We start from the raw sequence: 17878 nt of genomic DNA, 5'->3' as shown, positions 1-17878 counted from the left end.
TTAAGTACAGCTTATTTTTCTTCTATCACCCAGTTGATATGCACCAAATAAAGAAATGGAATTTGGGTTTGAGAGAGAGGGAGAGGGCTAAGGGGTAATTTTTTGGAGAATGAGGCACTGTTAGGGGCCAGGGGACCTAAGTGGAGCCCCAGTGGAAGGTCATGGGGTGCAGAGAGGACCATAGCAGACATCTTTATTTCTGCAATTTTTTAAGAACTAGTCAGCAGCTCTCATGCCAGATTTTGGGTAGGTTTTTATTCTATTACTTCAACTACATTAGTTTTGTAATACACAAATCACTCATCATCAAGTACCTGAGGGGAAAACAGAGCCACGGGAAGATGATGACACTGAGACCCAGGGATCCTGGTTAATGGATAACTTATGAGAATGTAGCAAACTCATTTTGTTTCATTCTATTTTTATTGAGTACCTGTGCCCAGATATGTACTGGGCCCAACCCAGAGGACACAGAGATGAATAGCACATGGTCTCTGCCCTCAAGAAGCCACAGTCCAGTGAGACTTTCACCTAATCCATTACAGTACGGCATAATATACCTGATGACCCAAAGCTATATAAGGCATGGTGATAATACAGAGATAAGAGACCATAATTCTATTGGGAGTGGTCAAAGAAGGCTTTCCAGAAAAGGTGAACTATGAACTGGGTTTTAAGTAATGAACAGCCTCAAGCACACCCTTAACCTGTTACTTCATTCCACCACACCCCTGCTTCATGAACCCTGTGCTACCTACTTCGCCACTTTTAACCACAGCATGAATTTTTTTCTTAATTGCAATGCCCTTCCTCTATTAGTTAAAAAAAAAAAAAAAGCTTATCTTTCAAGGCCTATCTCTAGCACCCTCTAAACCAGAGGTCAGAAAACTATGGCTTGTGAATCAAATTCAGCCCTCTATCAGTTTTCGTAAATAAAGTTTTATTAGAACACAGCCATATTCATTCAAGAATCACCTTACAGCTACTTTAGGGTTAAAATAGCAGAATTACGCAGTCATTTCAGAGGTGGCATGGCCTCCAAAACTGTATATCCTTGAGATAATTGTTATTTAACTTTCATGTTTCAATTTCCTTACGAGTCACATGGCAGTAATTATAAAAGCTGCAGCATTTTTTTTATAATGATTAAATGAGCTATTGTGTATTTGATGGATGCTGTGATGTGGCACACTGATCCCTCTTCTGAATGAGGATCTATTTCCTCAGTTGTTAAAAAGATAGCACTTAGCTATCAACCTTCCGCTGTGTTGGAAGAAAACTTCACCTCAGGTCATGACTCTTTTCTGGGGCAGCCCCCATCTAATGACTAACTACCTTGGGAATTATAGACTTACCCCCCTACTCCCCTACTCAGATCTATACCAGCACCAGAGGTCCCCATGGATCATGGAAATTCAGCCTTTTCCTGTGCCCAATCCTGCTTCCTTCCCTACTCTTCTATAGGTGTTGATCTCAAGAGCACTCCCTAAACTCCTTCTCAGGGTCTACACCCAATGATCCCCACGCGTGACAGTAGGTACCAGGATTGGTCCCCAAGCATAGACACTAAGACGGCATTTTGGAGATGATCACCATCTCCTGGCTGCCAATGCAGGTGCTGTCACTAGTAGGTAAAACATGCATAGCCCAGGCAGCTGTGCAGTTGTTTCACCAGTCATGACCTACTAGTGAAAGGGGATGTGCTGGCTGATGCTATGCGTCAGGCATTTGAGAAATGAGAGAGCAATAATAATCTTAACAGTGAATTGGCTGGCTGTTGTCAGGTTCCACTGATGCCCTGGAAAAGGGTAGCAAAAAAAGCTGAAATGGATTAATCAGCAATTAAATGCCAAGTGTGAAGACCAGAGGGCCTCCCTGGAAACATAAGAAAGGGCTCTTATAAATTGAGGGTAAGGGGTTCTAATACAAGGACCAAGGCCAGGATTTAAATGGTAGTAAGAGTAGCTGAGGCAGATTTGTTATGCTGAGGCTGGGAAAAGTGGGCCCCTGACAAAAAACATGGGTGTATCTTTGTTGACGTCCTCCCTCCATCCCCCCCAAGAATCTTTAATCTCCAAATTATCCTGAACCCTCTGAGCCTGCACAAATGGCCCACTCTTCCTCTCTGTTAAGGGCTAGATACACACACACACACACACACACACACAAATCCCATGCTTGAATTTAATCCTCTGTACTCATTCAGGATCTCCTCCATCTCCCCTCCCAATCACCAGGTCAGTAACTAGGATTAAATCACAAAATACCTCTGCCAAGGACCTACTGGAACTGCCAAGGCAGGAAAAGAACTATACCCCCTATAGTCTAACTTCAAGAGTAGCCAACTGGGGAAATATGCATCAGGCTGGATTCTGAGGGTGCCCGACCAAGGTGGGTGGAAGAAAAATTTGGATCTGAGAGTTTATCAATATGAGAGCATTTGCTCACAATACAGGATGGAATAATATCCTGGCAAGGACCCAAGAGAAAGGATGTGAGACTGGCTCTCAGAAGCATGGAAAAAGCAATGCCACATGCTCAGTGAGATATAAATGACAGAATTGATGTGCCAGACAGCTTTACACAATGGAGAAAGGACGTGGTCAACAGCTCTTCTCCTTTGCCCAGTTTGACAGTAAATGACATGTGCAGCAATCTCAGCCTAGTTTTATTATTGCTATATCATTCTGAAGATGTCCAAATCAGTCAAGAGGATGAAGAGTTGTGTCAAGAAGAGTACCCCAGGGACTTCCTAGGTGGCGCAGTGGTTAAGAATCCGCCTGCCAATGCAGGGGACTCAGGATCGATCCCTGCTCCCAGAAGATCCCACATGCCGCAGAGCAACTAAGCCCATGCACCACAACTGTTGAGCCTGTGCTCTAGAGCCCGTGTGCCACAACTACTGAAGTCCACGCACCTAGAGCCCGTGCTCTACACCAAAAGAAGTCACCACAATGAGGAGCCCGTGCACCAAAATGAAGAATAGCCCACGCTTGCCGCAACTAGAGAAAGCCCGTGTGCAGCAACGAAGATCCAATGCAGCAAATAAATAAATAAATAAATAAATAAATAAATAAATAAATAAATGAAGAACACTCCAAGAATGTCCCATAGGGACACAGTAGTTCAAACACACTGAGAGACTCCCAAACCATTAAGTGTTTTGTCAGATCCAAATAGTTATAGTTCCTGGAATCCTCTTACCTCGCAGCACCACATTCCAACAAGATATGTAACTGTCCTAGGTGTGCAGATTTGTGGCTCTGGCTTATGAGACCCCATTAAGCAGGGCAGCCCTGTATAGTTGTGCCTGGCTGTGAGATAGGGCCCATCATTTCCAAGGACAAAGTGAAACAGAGGAAGAAAGGAGGCAGCTGGGTGCCCCTTGTGTGATTATCAATTTCAGGAGAACAATTCTTCTCTAATAACAAGAAGTAGTTTTTGCTTAGGAAGCAATCTCTGAGCTTTCTCTTTTCTGGCCTCCATCTATATTACCTATTGATTTGCAGGTTCCAGCATGTCAGCTATTTTACACAAATTCTTTTCTATTTTAAAAATCAGCAATGTTTGTAGTTTAGATACTACTTGGACATCCCTTGTGTATTGTGCTTTGGGAATGTTGAGCTGAGAATGCTTGCTTTTAGATTAGCCAAGTGACCTTAGCACACAAAGAAATTATTCCCCATTTGTTTTTAAACTCCATGGCTTTACATCATCCTGATTTTCCACGGGCATAATACATGTTCACACTGGTTACAATATAAGGAGAGTTAAGAAAGCTCCCTTATTCTTTCTTATACTAACTGACTTCCTAGAAATATTCTCCCCAAAAGTGTTTAAAATTCCGCTGTAATCAACACTGTTGTACAATAACTCTATGAATGAGTCCAAAATAGTCACTCTGTATAATTCAGTGCTGCTTTAATGCAAGGTTCAAGGCATAAGCCTGGGGAGACGGCTCTGAGGACTGAAGCCAATCCTGCATCCCATTACACTGTAATCTGAGCTATCACAGGACTGTTATCATTTCATTCCATGTTTAGCAAACTGGTCTTTGGTTACATGTTGCACTCTCCCTGTATTTCTCATTTACTGCAGAAGAACCAAACAGATTCTCTCTTTACTCCTTGTCTAAAGCGTGGAAATCATTGGTATAATGGGGAGCAGGAAGATCATGAAAAAGAGAATAATAGAGCAAAAGGAAGGGGTTCAGCAAATAAGTATAAACACCAGTTTGGGGCTGAAACAGTTTGCTCAAATAAAAGACCAAATAGGGTGATAGAAAGAATTTTGCATTAATTGCCAAAGGTCTGAGGATCTTAGAGAACCAGTGCTGTGATCTTGGACAGAGCAGTTAATGTTTGTTTATCTCACTTCCTTCATCTGTAAAATGCAAAGTACTGTGCTGGCTTCGCCCATCTCCCTCGCTGATTGTGAAGCCCAAGTTTATATTTCGGATGTCTCTCCATAAAACATACTGTGCTCTGGGAAGGCGCTTGGTTTTTGTTATGGATTTCTGAGCATGTATAAATCCTGCCTCAAAATATTGGGAAAGAAGTTGGGTATAAAAGAGTACATGGAACTGAATTACTATTTACGAGACATGTCAAGAATAGAGGAACTTGCACTTGACAATTTTGCCTGGTTGCCATACTGGTGCTGCTATTATAGAGCTGAGGACGTCCCCATTGATCAGACTCCATTGGGCGAACTGTGGTTTTGGTGAAGAAGGTGGTTGGTCTGGATCACATCCGCCTATGATATCCAATAACTTGGGTTTATTGTTGGTTACCTCTCAGCTGAGTGATATTTCTCTGGAATCACAAGATTCTACACTTCAGGAAAGACAATGTCAGCTAAAAAAGAATTGCTGCTCCATTTGTTTCGTTTTGTTTTCTATGTCAGTATTCACAATTAGCTATTCATTGGCAAGACTGACCCATTTTTTTAAAGGTGAGCAGTATTTTTAATTAATTAATTAGTTAATTAATTTTTATTGGCTGTCTTGGGTCTTCATTGCTGTATGCCGGCTTTCTCTAGTTGTGGAGAATGGAGGCTACTCTTTGTTGTGGTGCGTGGGCTTATCAGTGTGGTGGCTTCTCTTGTTGCGGAGCAGGGGCTCTAGGTGCATGTGGGCTTCAGTAGTTGCAGCATGCAGGCTCAGTAGTTGTGGCTTACAGGCTCTAGAGCACAGGCTCGGTAGTTGTGGCACACGGGCTTAGTTGCTCCAAGGCATGTGGGATCTTCCCAGTCCAGGGATCGAACCTGTGTCCCCTGCATTGGCAGGCGGATTCTTAACCACTGTACCACCAAGGAAGTCCAAGACTGACCCATTTTTACATCCACTTTTGAATAAATAAATTTTTACCCAAGAAAGAATTAAGGTATGGTCCTTGACATCATGGCCTTTTTTTCCTTTGATTTTTCAAATTTCAATCAACAAAAATAATCACATGATCAAATAATAAAAATAGCAGTAATCTTTGAGCACCTCCTATATTCTAACTGCTGTGCTAAAAATTATATTATTTCACCTAATTCTAATAGTGAAACTAAGAGGAGGTACTTGTGTTTCTGTCTGGAGAAAAAAGATGAAGCTACATGCACAAGATTGCATAGTCATAAGTGGTAGATTCAGGATTCAGATCCAGCTTTATCTTATTTTGAATCCCAGATCCTTAATCACTTTGTTCTCCTATCGTCACCTAAGGGGATCTACTCCAAGGAAGGTGTGCTGTTACTGGGGATGGAAGGATGAATAAAGTAGTATTTCTGTCCTCATCAAGTCCCATTTAAAGTTTGAATGAGCATTATGAAAGCTATTATTGAGAGGCCCACAGACTGAAATAATTACCGTAATAGCTTTTCGTAGAAATAATAAATTTTACAATTTGAGGGGAAAATATTCCATTTTTAAGCAATAAAAATGATAACAGAATGTGTAATATATCTTGACTTCAGCGAGGTGCCAGACAGTATTTCATAACATTTTTGAGAGAGAATTGTAGCACTATCATGTAAATGACAGTATGTTATGGAGAACTCAGAGCTGATTGAACTCATACATCAAAATGTATTGACTAATAAATTCAAGGAGTGAGGTTCTAGAGGTGAGCCATTGGGCTCTGTCTTTACTCATGACCTGTTCATCTCTTTTAACAGTGCCTTAGGTCATTGATTTGTTTAGCACATAACAAATCTGGATGGCATGAAGACTTTGAGAAATAACTGATACATTGAATTAAAAACTAACAAGGTTGTTATCATTAAGGATAATGTATGGCCTTTGATTTAGGTTCAGGAAGTCAATTACATTTGTATAGAAATACTAATAACTGACTAGAGGGATTTAAACGTATAGTATGTCTAAATAACAAGATGTATATACTAATGGAGCAGGTGTAATCTTAGACTGCAATAATAGAGATGTTCTGTTCAGATAAAGGAAGGTAAGTTACAATGTATTTATTGTGGTACTTTTAAAAAATATTCTGACAGTTCCAGGCATCTTCCTTGAAATGAGATATTGACCAGACAGAGGCAACAGAGACATTTATTGAGGACCTACTATGTACCAGATTATGTGCTAGGTGTCATCCAAATCTCACAACATCTCTGTGAAACACTTTTAAAGAAGACTGTAGCAACTGAACCTCAAAGAGTTTAATAAGTTGTTTGCAGTAAAGCTGAGATTTGAGCTCAGATTGATGTAACTCCAAAGCTCACAGCCACACCACCACATCAGGCTCCCAGAGGGCTCCACCCTCTGAAGGGAACAACCTGGGGGTGGGAATGAACGGAGGTAGGTAAGAGTAGAGGAGAAATGAATTAGCACTTATTAGGTGTCTACTATTTGCTAGACGTTTTGCATGCATAGTCTCAATTAATACAATAACTCAACAAAATAGGTATTATCATATCCATTTTAATATGAGAAAACTGAGGTTCAAACGGCTAAATACAACCTAGGCATTTTGAATGTATAGAGATACTGAATCACTATGTTGTATAACAGGCCCAACATAGTGTTGTAGGTCAGTTATATCAATACTTCAAAAACAAACAAACAAGTAAACTCATAGAAAAAGAGGTCAATTTGTGATTTGTGGAGGCGGGGGGTAAGGGTGGGAATTGGATGAAGGCAGTCAAAAGGTACAAATTTCCTGCTATAAAATAGTAAGTACTAGGGATATAATGTACAGCATGATAAATATGATTAACACTGCTGAATGTTATCTACGAAAATTGTTAAAAGAGTAAATCCTAAGAATTCTCTTTGCAAGGAAAAATGTTTTTTCTATTTCTTTAGTTTTGTATCTGTATGAAATAATGGATGTTCACTAAACTTACTGTGGTAATCATTTCATGGTATAAGTCAAATTGTTATGTTGTACACCCTAAATTTATACAGTGCTGCATGCCAGTTATATAAAAATAAAACTGCAAGAAAAAAAAAACTTACCTAAGGTCACCTAATAAATAAGTGGTAGAGTCAAGATCAGGCTGCTTATCTGTTCGATTCTATGACCATGGTTTGCCATTATTTCCCGACTTTCAGAAATCACACATAGCACCCATGTTGATTCTGCCCAGTCTGTAAATCTGTATTGTAATTAACTTAATTTTTTCAAAAAAAATTTCACTTTCTAAAACTTAAATGCAATTATTTAACTGGAAAACTGTATACAGAACCATAGATGAGAAACCAATTATGCCAAATCTATAAAAGAGAAACTAACACCCCTTTGCCATAAACAAGAAGAGACCATAAACAAAAGTACATTACAAACAAAAGGATGTTGGATACTAGCTAGATATTGTTGCCTGCAGAAGGTTCTAACTCTGAGGTCTCCTTTCTCTTTGTTAAAAAGCAAAATTAGCAAGGTTACTAAACCTTTTAGAACCAAACTGAGAAGGTCTCCTTGACTTGAAAAGAATTGAAGAATTCAAATAGAAGTAATTTTCTCACAATAATTATATGTAATTCAATGCTGTTTAATGCAGTGTCTGTGAGATAGCTAAAATCATCTCCTGAACCATTTAAAGACATCTCAGCTTCCACCAGTTGCTCACATCCAATATTTTTGAATATAATCTTTACCATTCTTCTTAATTGCCTTGAAGAATAGTGGGATGATGTATCTGATGGGGGCAAAAGGCTTAGAACAATCACCACCATTTCAAATCTGGAGGGCTAACATGTGGCAGGTAGTACTTATTTCCTATTTTATCCTCAAGAAAGTTGAACCAGGACAAATTGTGTGACACTCCGAAATACAACTTTCGGTTCAATGTAATATACAACACAAACAATAAAACTAACAAATTAAATGGTTATTGCTCAAAGAACTGAGTTCTTTGCTCATGAAAATTGATAGTGGACCATCTTTCTAGATTGATATAAAAGAAATGATTCTGTTTTTTGGAGGATTGGAGTCAAATATAAGATCCTTTAGAACTTTGTCATTTTCAACTCCATCATTCTGGACGACTCCATGATGCTGCTAGTAGCTCAGAGATCACTGCACATTTAAGATCGTATATCTGATGATCTTACCCAGACAGATTTTTTGACATCAGCACTACTGACATTTTTTGACTAGAAAATTCTTTGTCCTGTGTATTGTAGGATGTTTAATCGGCATTTCTGGCCTCTACCCATTAGAAAGTAGTGACATCCCCCGGTTGTGACAACCAAAAATGCCTCCAGGCATTACCAAATGTCCCCTAGGGAGCAGAGCACTCTTGGCTGAGAATCACTGTTCCAGACCCACTTCTCTCTGTTCACATTTGTTCTTCTGAGATAGTAATCAATAAGAAGTTTCTTAAATATTTATATCTTATGCATACCTTTGCCGTTGCTCTTAATGCATTTAACAAACATCTACAACATGCCAGATGCTGTGTTAAATACTGTGGCTACAGTGGTAAAGGGGGCAGAGCCAGTTGACCCAGAGCTCTGTGGTGGGTGGGTGGGATTGCAGGGGCTGAGGGGAGAAGAGACAGACCTGTCTATGGTTTACCTTAGTTAACCTGTGTTCCTGTCTGTTTCCATCATTATCTTGTGAGCTTCCTAAGGGTGAGAGCCACGTCTTTAATTTTTTATTTTATTATTTTTTTCACATCTTTATTGGAGTATAATTGCTTTACAGTATTATGGTAGTTTCTGCTGTAAAACAAAGTGAATCAGCTATATTTATATATGTATCCCCATATGCCCTCCATCTTGAGCCTCCCTCCCACCCTCCCTATCCCACCTTTCTAGGTCTTCACCCAGCATCGAGTTGCTCTCCCTGTGCTATGCAGCAGCTTCCCACGAGCCATCTATTTTACATTTGGTCGTGTGTCTATGTCAGTGCTGCTCTCCTCCCCACCACCCCCATCCTCAAGTCTGTTCTCTATGTCTGTGTCTTTATTCTTGCCCTGCTACTAGGTTTATCAGTACCATTTTTTAGATTCCATATATTAGCATATGGTATTTGTCTTTCTCTTTCTGACTTCACTCTGTATGACCAGCTCTAAGTCCATCTACCTCACTACAAATAACTCAATTTCATTCCTTTTTATGGCTGAGTAATGTTCCATCGTAGATATGTGCCACATCTTCTTTATCCATTCATCTTTCAATGGACATTTAGGTTGCTTCCATGTCCTTGCTATTGTAAATAGTGCTGCAGTGAACATTGTGGTACATGTACCTTTTTGAATTATGGTTTTCTCAGGGTATATGCCCAGTAGTGAGATTGCTGGGTCATATGGTAATTCTATTTTTAGTATTTTAAAGAACCTCCATACTGTTTTCCATAGTGATATGTATCAATTTACATTCCCACCAACAGTGCAGGAGGGTTCCCTTTTCTCCACACCCTCTCCAGCATTTATTGTTTGTAGATTTTTTGATGATGGACATTCTTAACTAGTATGAGGTGATACCTCATTGTAGTTTTGATTCGCATTTCTCTAATAATTAGTGATGTTGAGCATCTTTTCATGTGTTTGTTGGTAATCTGTATATCTTCTTTGGAGAAATGTCTATTTAGGTCTTCTGTCCATTATTGGATTGGGTTGTTTTTTTGGTATTGAGCTGCACGAGCTGCTTATATATTTTGGAGATTAATCCTTTGTCAGTTGCTACATTTGAAAATATTTTCTTCCATTCTGAGGGTTGTCTTTCCTTCTTGGTTATCATTTCCTTTGCTGAGAGCCATGTCTTTTAAATCTTTGGGTTCCCAGGGCCTATGTGAATACCTGGAATATAGTAGATGCTCAACAAATGTTTGCTAAATGAATATGAGGGTAGAAGATTGGGTAAGGGCAGGAAGTGGCACCTTAAACCACCACACCAGCACCTTAAACCACCACCACAACAAAATCAACCATGTTTAGTTGATTGGGAAGGAGGGAAATTTATATACTTTTTGTTAGGTCTTGTGGAACATTAATATCATTGCATCTTTCCATAGTTTCATTGTATGCTGTTTTTATGAGCATCATCCCTTATTCTAACACATCTAGGAATATAAAAAAAGGTGAACCAGGCATGACCTGCCACCCATCTTTCTAGCACTTTACCTTAAGGTTGTCAAGTAGAAATCTGACTCAGAGAAATGATCAAACAGTGTAAAGCAATTATACTCCAACAAAAAGTTTAAAAAATGACATCAGTAGTAATGGTGATCAAGCCAGCCATCATGAAGTGTCAGAGTTAGAAATAACTTCTCAGCCTTCTAAGTATACTAATGTTATACTAATACTAATAACATTAGTATAAAAGTAGTGTCTTCCTTGCTGTTTGCTAAACTGCTGTTCATTCTGTTTAAACCTAATGAACCTCACTTATATAATACCTACTTAGTTGAATAAAATTATGTAATGTTTTACGGGAAAAAAAAAGCAGTGCTTTTTGTTGTGGCTCATTTGAATTAGCCATTTTGGTGTATTTGGTCTAAGTGCAAATTTACTGAATTTCATTATCAATTTCAAGATGGCATGAAGGATAAGTAAAGATTGAGAAGATTAATGATCAAATTGACATTGCAATGCTATATGTTTTAAGTCATTAAAATAGCTCTCAATTGAAATAACCACATCAATATGTCCCATATCAGAAATGACATAATTTACATAAAGTAAGTACATGGAAAATAGAAAAATTCCTTATGGCACAAAAAAATGTTAAATATCTTTCTTTTAAGTCATAATGGCTGAATATCTGACCCAGATGTATGTATTTAATGTCCTTCTAAGGGAAGAGAAGTCTGTAAATAAAAATTAAAAGAGTAGTTCACTATGCACTTTATTTTTTAAAAGGTCCCTTCCACTTGTGATTTTTAGTGTGAGGACAGGAACTATTTCGTATTTATTTTTATATCCCACATAACACACAGCACATTTGTCTTACTCATAGTAGGCACAAAACAAAGTTTATTGAAGGAGAACCGAAAGCATGTTGCAATTTAATTTTTCCAGCTACATCATGTACTCTATCATACTTTACTAACATTTATACCTGTTACACAGCTAACCCTTGAACACTATGGGTTTGAACTGCTCAGGTCCACTTACAATATATGTATTTTTTCCAATAAATATATTGGAAAATTTTAATGGAGATTTGTGACAACTTGAAAAACTGTCAGATGAACCACGGGGCCTAGAATTATCAAAGAAATTAGGAAAATGTTAAGTATGTAAAGAATGCATAAAATATATGTAGATATTAGTTGATCCTTACATAGGCATAAGGTGAGTGATAGTTAATATAAAACAAATAATGTGTTAGTTTTCTTACTGTTTCATAACTCTGCTTTCAGAGAATTACATTATGCCTCCCTCATAATTAGTGAAACTGTGCATCAATCTATCATCACAGGTAAGTGATTTTTTTAAAAAATGTAAATTTCCAATATTGTATTATGAATAGGACTGTGATACTGTATGCCACAAAAATTTTATTATGACTTATTCATTAGTGTATAAGCTAGGCTATGCAATCGATATGTGAAGCAATTGTATTGATTACACTAGGTTGCCATAAAGCAATCATATTGCTGCTTCTTTATTATCAATTCATGAATCATTGATAAATAAATATGAATTTCTTTTTCATGTTTTCCTTTCATTTTTGATGTCTAGTGTTAATAATAACACCTACAGTATTTTATATCATATAAGACAATTTTGATATAGGTACTGACAGATGATTCATCTTGTAAACAGACAATTCAAACTTATGGTATCGATAAATACAGTATCATCCTGTAAACGTAGTTTTGCTTCCTTATGATTTTCTTAATAACATTTTATTTTCTTTAGCTTACTTTATTGTAAGAATACAGCATATATAATACGTAGAGCATACCAAATATGTGTTAACTGAGTGTTTATATTATCAGTAAATCTTCCAGTCAACAGTAGGCTATTAAGAGTTAACTTTGGGGGGGAGTCAAAAGTCAAACAGATTTTTAACTGCTTTGGGGTCTGCATCCCTAACCCCCAAGTTGTTCAAGGCATCACATCTCGCGTTGCTCTCTACAGTGATTGTTGTGGGACTGGACATTGGTCCAGTTGGGGCAAATAAGGGAAAGAGCTGTCTGTTGTTGTTTTCCTGGAAATGTGGGGGAAGGTTGTTTGGTTCTTCCCTCAGTGGAATTTGAGAGAGTGTGAAGTCTAGAGCTGTCGCTGCCATCTTGTAGCCATAAGGAGAGAGACGCCAGAGAACTGAGTCTGTGTGAAGGAGGGGTTGGGGGGAGTGGGGGAGAGAGAAGAGAGGGGAGGGGGGAGAGAGGAGAGAAACAACTGGGTGCTGTAGACACTGACTGAACCTGCAACCAAGCTGTGCCAGAAGCCAGTGAGATTATGTTTTAGGTTTTGTGAGACAGTATACTCTCCTTTGGCTTAAAAAGTTTGAAGTGATTTTCTGTCACTTTCAACTCATAATTTTTATTTACACCTACCCTAAACTCAGATTACATTTTCTTCATTTCACAGCATATTATAGTATTATATACACTATGGTAATTTTAATGCTTGCGGGTGGGGGAGATGAGGGAGTCTGAATTGAGGTTTTAGGGTATATAATATAACATTAATTCGTGTAATATTTACGGAGTCCCTAATATATTCCATTGCACTAAGAATTCTGAAAACACAGACCAAACTTACAAAAGCAATTAGAAAAACTGCTTCTTTTAGATGTTTTTTTTTCTCCCACTAGGGCTAGATTTTTTTACAAATATAATCAATGGTTTTGCATTTTATATGGAAGAGTCTTCCATAAATGGTAGGTTCCTTCATTTATATATAATATTAAAAATCATCCCTTTAGAAATATGCAGAGGAATTTTTGACATTTATAGTTTCCTAAAATAAGTTTAATTTTATACATTCAAATAATACTATAAGAATTCCTCAGAACTCTTTTTTTTTCTTTAAAAAATCATCTTTTTATCATTTAACTTGAGTTTCAGATAGCCTTTAATTTCCATATCCAAAAGGGCTCCAATTGTGTAGTTTCTCTAAGGATGGTAATATTTGCCTTTCTGCTAGGGTAGAGACCAAACTTGACATGGCTTCTAGAAGCATGGACTCTATAGGCATGCAATAGCTATTATAGTAGATTGACTATCATGTCGTTAGCTGGGGCCAGCATTTTCCCAACTTTGGCACCATGATTGCTCAAGCCACTTGAGCTGCAGATTGATATCCTTGAGGAAAACCAGCCTTTCTCTGTGGTCTCAAGAATTAACCCCTAAATAGTATTCACCTAATCCTCTAGGTCTCTGTCATTGATGGCATGGTAGATATGTGTAAAATAAACTCTTTTAGTTCAAGGCAGAAAATTAACAACTAATTCCCCAAAATGTGAGCAATCATGTCAATGATTCCCTACCCTAGTTTGTTTGTTTGTTTTAATAAATTTATTCATTTATTTATTTTATTGGCTGTGTTGGGTCTTCGTTGCTGCACACGGGCTTTCTCTAGTTGTGGCAAGTGGGGGCTACTCTTTGTTGTGGTGCACAGGCTTCTCATTGCGGTGGACTCTCTTGTTGCAGGGCACAGGCTCTAGGCACGTGGGCTTCAGTAGTTGTGGCACACAGGCTCAATTGTTGTGGCACACAGGCTTAGTTGCTCTGCGGCATGTGGTATCTTCCTGGGGCAGGGATCAAACCTCTGTTCCCTGCATTGGCAGGCGGATTCTTACCCACTGCACCACCTAGGAAGTCCCCCTAGTTTGGTTTTTATCAAAGAGTATCCTAGAGTCCCAGGATACTATGGAGAATCATTCAACAAATTAAAAAGCATGTTCCTTAAGCTATTTCTAATATTTTGCAAAGCCTAATAGAATTTGTGCAACTTGAGATAGATTGCATGGGCTAAATGAAATGTTAGATCTGCTTTCATTTTGAATTATGTTAACTCAACATACTGATACTAGACAGTTCTTGTTGATCAGAAACTTTGATTGGTAGCTAATTTGATCTTTAATGAAAAGAGGGAAATAATGTATTCAACAAAAATTTATATCAAACATCTATCTTGTCTTTTTGATGAATAAAATGTTTTAAAACTTAATATCTGAGTAGCCAGTGATAGTACATGACCTTCTGTCTTACAGATGGAGAAACTAAGCCAACGAGGTGGAATGACTTTTCCAAGGCATCCCTGGCTAGTGGCTAAGCTCGGACAGGAATCTATAGATATTGATTCTATCTGGTGCTTATCCTTTGATATTAAACATAGGATAATATAATCTATGTTAGGGCAGAAATGTAGACAAAGTAACATCCGGTCAATAGTATTTGCTTTGAGCTTGCTGTCTTGGTGGGAAAGTGCCACAAGGTAATCCCTGCTAAGGTGCTGTGTGATTCTGAGGATCAGTAGTATGAGCAGGTGGAGACAGCTACTTACATGGTACTGAAAGCTTTCCAGCCAGGAAAAATATCTTCCTGCACCAGCCTGACATAAAACCTCATTCAAGTTGAAACATAATCCTCTCGTTTTGAAGTTTTCCTTTCGTCATTAAAATTCAGGTGAAACATATGACTTTTCGCAAATTTCTCCAAATTTAATTGCTGTTCTACAAAGTAAAGGTAGTTTTTCTCTAGCTTAGTTTTCCCTTCTACAAACTTCTAGGCTGTCTATCATCTTTTGTCTTTTCTATACTTTAACTTTTCTAAGAAAACCTCAAGGGTGCTAATGGCGATGATATATTTGGATAGTGAGATATGAATATTTTTTAAAATATTCAAATCTTGAGAAATGAACACATATCAGTTTTACAAAAGTAATAAAGTAGCTACCAAAAAATACAGACTTCTTTAAAACAAATAATGTTAAAGAAAGCACATTTCTGCATTGTTATCAATATGTGTCACATCAGCTTTAGTCTTAAGTGTTTATTATCTTCATATAATTTACAATTTATTATGTAGTGTATATGATAATATGCTATTTTCCAATCATGTTAGGGAAATGTTATAATAACACTATGTAAACTATTCTTATTCCTAGAGGTGATGGAGAGAAAGAAGATTAGCATAAATTGCATATGGGCAAGACAATATCTGTTTCATACATTGTTACATCCACAGAGCCTAGCAGATTGTCTATAACAGTATAAATTTCCAATAAATATCTGTTGAATGAACAAACAGAAGAAAACATATAGGGACTAGTACCATACTCTCATAAAAATCGGCTAAATGAGGATTGAGTTCTCTCTCTGTTGCCAGTAAATGCAGAAGTGAGATATTCACAGACATAACAACTGCTACACAGATAAAGTAATTTTGGGGGAGGGGGAAGCAAGGGTGCTCCTTTGATGGGTATGCAAACCTGTGTTCCCACTTAAGAAGTGGAAAAATTGAGATCTTTATGATTTGCTATCTATCAAGGCTTCCTACTTAGAAGAACACAGTTTTAAAAGAAATGCATTTATCCCATCTCAGATTTTTGGTGTGTGTGTGTTTTTTTCCTAAAGCATAACGAGCTTGTCAGAGTTTCCATGGTGAACATGGGGCGCCATGGAAACTGATAGATTTAGCTACATGAAAAGAATAAATAAAATAGGCAGGCATTTATTTCACTATGCAATGACAACTTCTCTCCCAGATAGGATAGCAATGTGGCTTCTCATTTAACCCGCCTGCCCTTTACTCTCTGTGCCTCTTGAAAGTGTGAGTTACTCTTACTGGATCCTTTTACTGATTTATGTTGCTTGGATTGTTCTTCTCCTCGAGGCCCATTATTCTTACTTTAGTTTTTCTTCAGGGTAGATCTGTATGTCACCAGCAACTGTTGAAAAACCACGTACAATGTGAAAGTTGTAGATGACAACGCACAATGCAGTGACCAAATGAGTTATGGCAAAATTGAATGGAAATTCATCACAGTCTACTGTGATGAGACAATGAGTGAGAATAACGAGTTAAAACCCAGGTTTATCCTATACTAACCAGATAGGCAAGCCAACTGCCCTGACCTCAGTTTCCCCACCTCTGAAATGGTTAAAATATATCCTCTTCCTACTTTATAGGGTTGTTGTGAGGTTCAAAATGAGAAAGTTAAAAGAGAAAGCTTTTTTAAACAGTCAGGTTCTCTCTAGCAGGAGAGATTGACTAGCTGCAGGTCTAGTTACACCTTGATCAAAATGTCAAAACTGGTCATGCTATGGTCCTATCTTTGCTTCATGAAATTAGAGGTTTAGTTTTTACTGGTCCCATCCAGTTGTTGGTGAGTTTGAGATCACTTGGCTCCATCTGAAGAGGGGAGGATTGTGATCTTAAGAAATGAAGCTTTTCAACTTTTCTGTCTGTTTGAAAATTTTCGTAATAAAATGTTAGAAAACTAAATAAATGAAATAAGACTCTTTAAGTTCTAGACCCAGTGACTTGCTCACCATTAGCACAGACCCACTATTCTCTTATTTTTTATCACTAAAATATAGACAATAGAGTCATCTTTTGAAATCTAACATTTTTATGTTTATTGAGCAGCTCCTATTGGTCAGACACGTGTCAAGAGGGTACAGAGAAAGAAGGGAAGGAAGAAAACATGGTCCTTAAGGAAACAGCAGTCTTCTCAGGGAGATAGACTGATAAAGGAATACTTATAGCACCCCACAAACTCAGAGGAGGAGCACTTAACACCTGAGAGAGAGAGGAGGTGTAAAGATTTCCTGGAGGTAGGTGGGAGCGCACAGTTAAGATGAAGGATTTAGCCAGGGGAGAGTGGGCAGTAAAATGAGGCAGGCGCAGTGGAAAGTGGTATAAGGGCACTGCAGGCAGAGAGATCGTGAGCAGAGCAGATGCATATCATGTGGGATACTGGAAGAAGAGCCTGAAGAAGCAGCCAGGGCTATAGGAAGCTTCCATGACAGGGAGAATCTCTTTTCTTCGGTAGGAAGTGATGTGTGGGGGTAGGGCGCTGAAAGTGTATACCACTGTTGGATTTCTTTTTGAGAAACTGAGTTGGTAAGGGTTGAAAGGAGCCATTACTGGTGGGAAATAGTGATCCTAGAAAATAACGGTGAAATGCACATTGAATAATGCTCTCTAAGGCTCTTTCAGTTCTAATAGTGCATGCATTTAAACATGGGCTACAGAAAGAACTGAAGAATAGGAACAGCTATTTCCTTGAGACTTTGGAGGCACAATAAGCACCACTTGTCGCATACTTTTCCCTGGTCAGAATAATTATATTAAAGCAGAAGCTGGCTTGCGGTGTGCTTGGGCTGTGTTTCAAAGGTGAATATAAAATCTCTGCACTCCTTTCTTCCTCCAAACCTCAGTAGTCTCGAGAACGTTTCCCTAAGAGATAACAGGCTGGTAGTCAAAATTGCAGGAGGACCAGCAATTTAAAGGAGTCTCCACACCTG

The sequence above is a fragment of the Hippopotamus amphibius genome, chromosome 2 (assembly GCF_030028045.1).
Source record: "Hippopotamus amphibius kiboko isolate mHipAmp2 chromosome 2, mHipAmp2.hap2, whole genome shotgun sequence".
Taxonomy (NCBI): Eukaryota; Metazoa; Chordata; class Mammalia; order Artiodactyla; family Hippopotamidae; genus Hippopotamus; species Hippopotamus amphibius.
The sequence above is the reverse complement of the archived record's forward strand: the minus strand, read 5'-3'. Positions refer to the sequence as shown.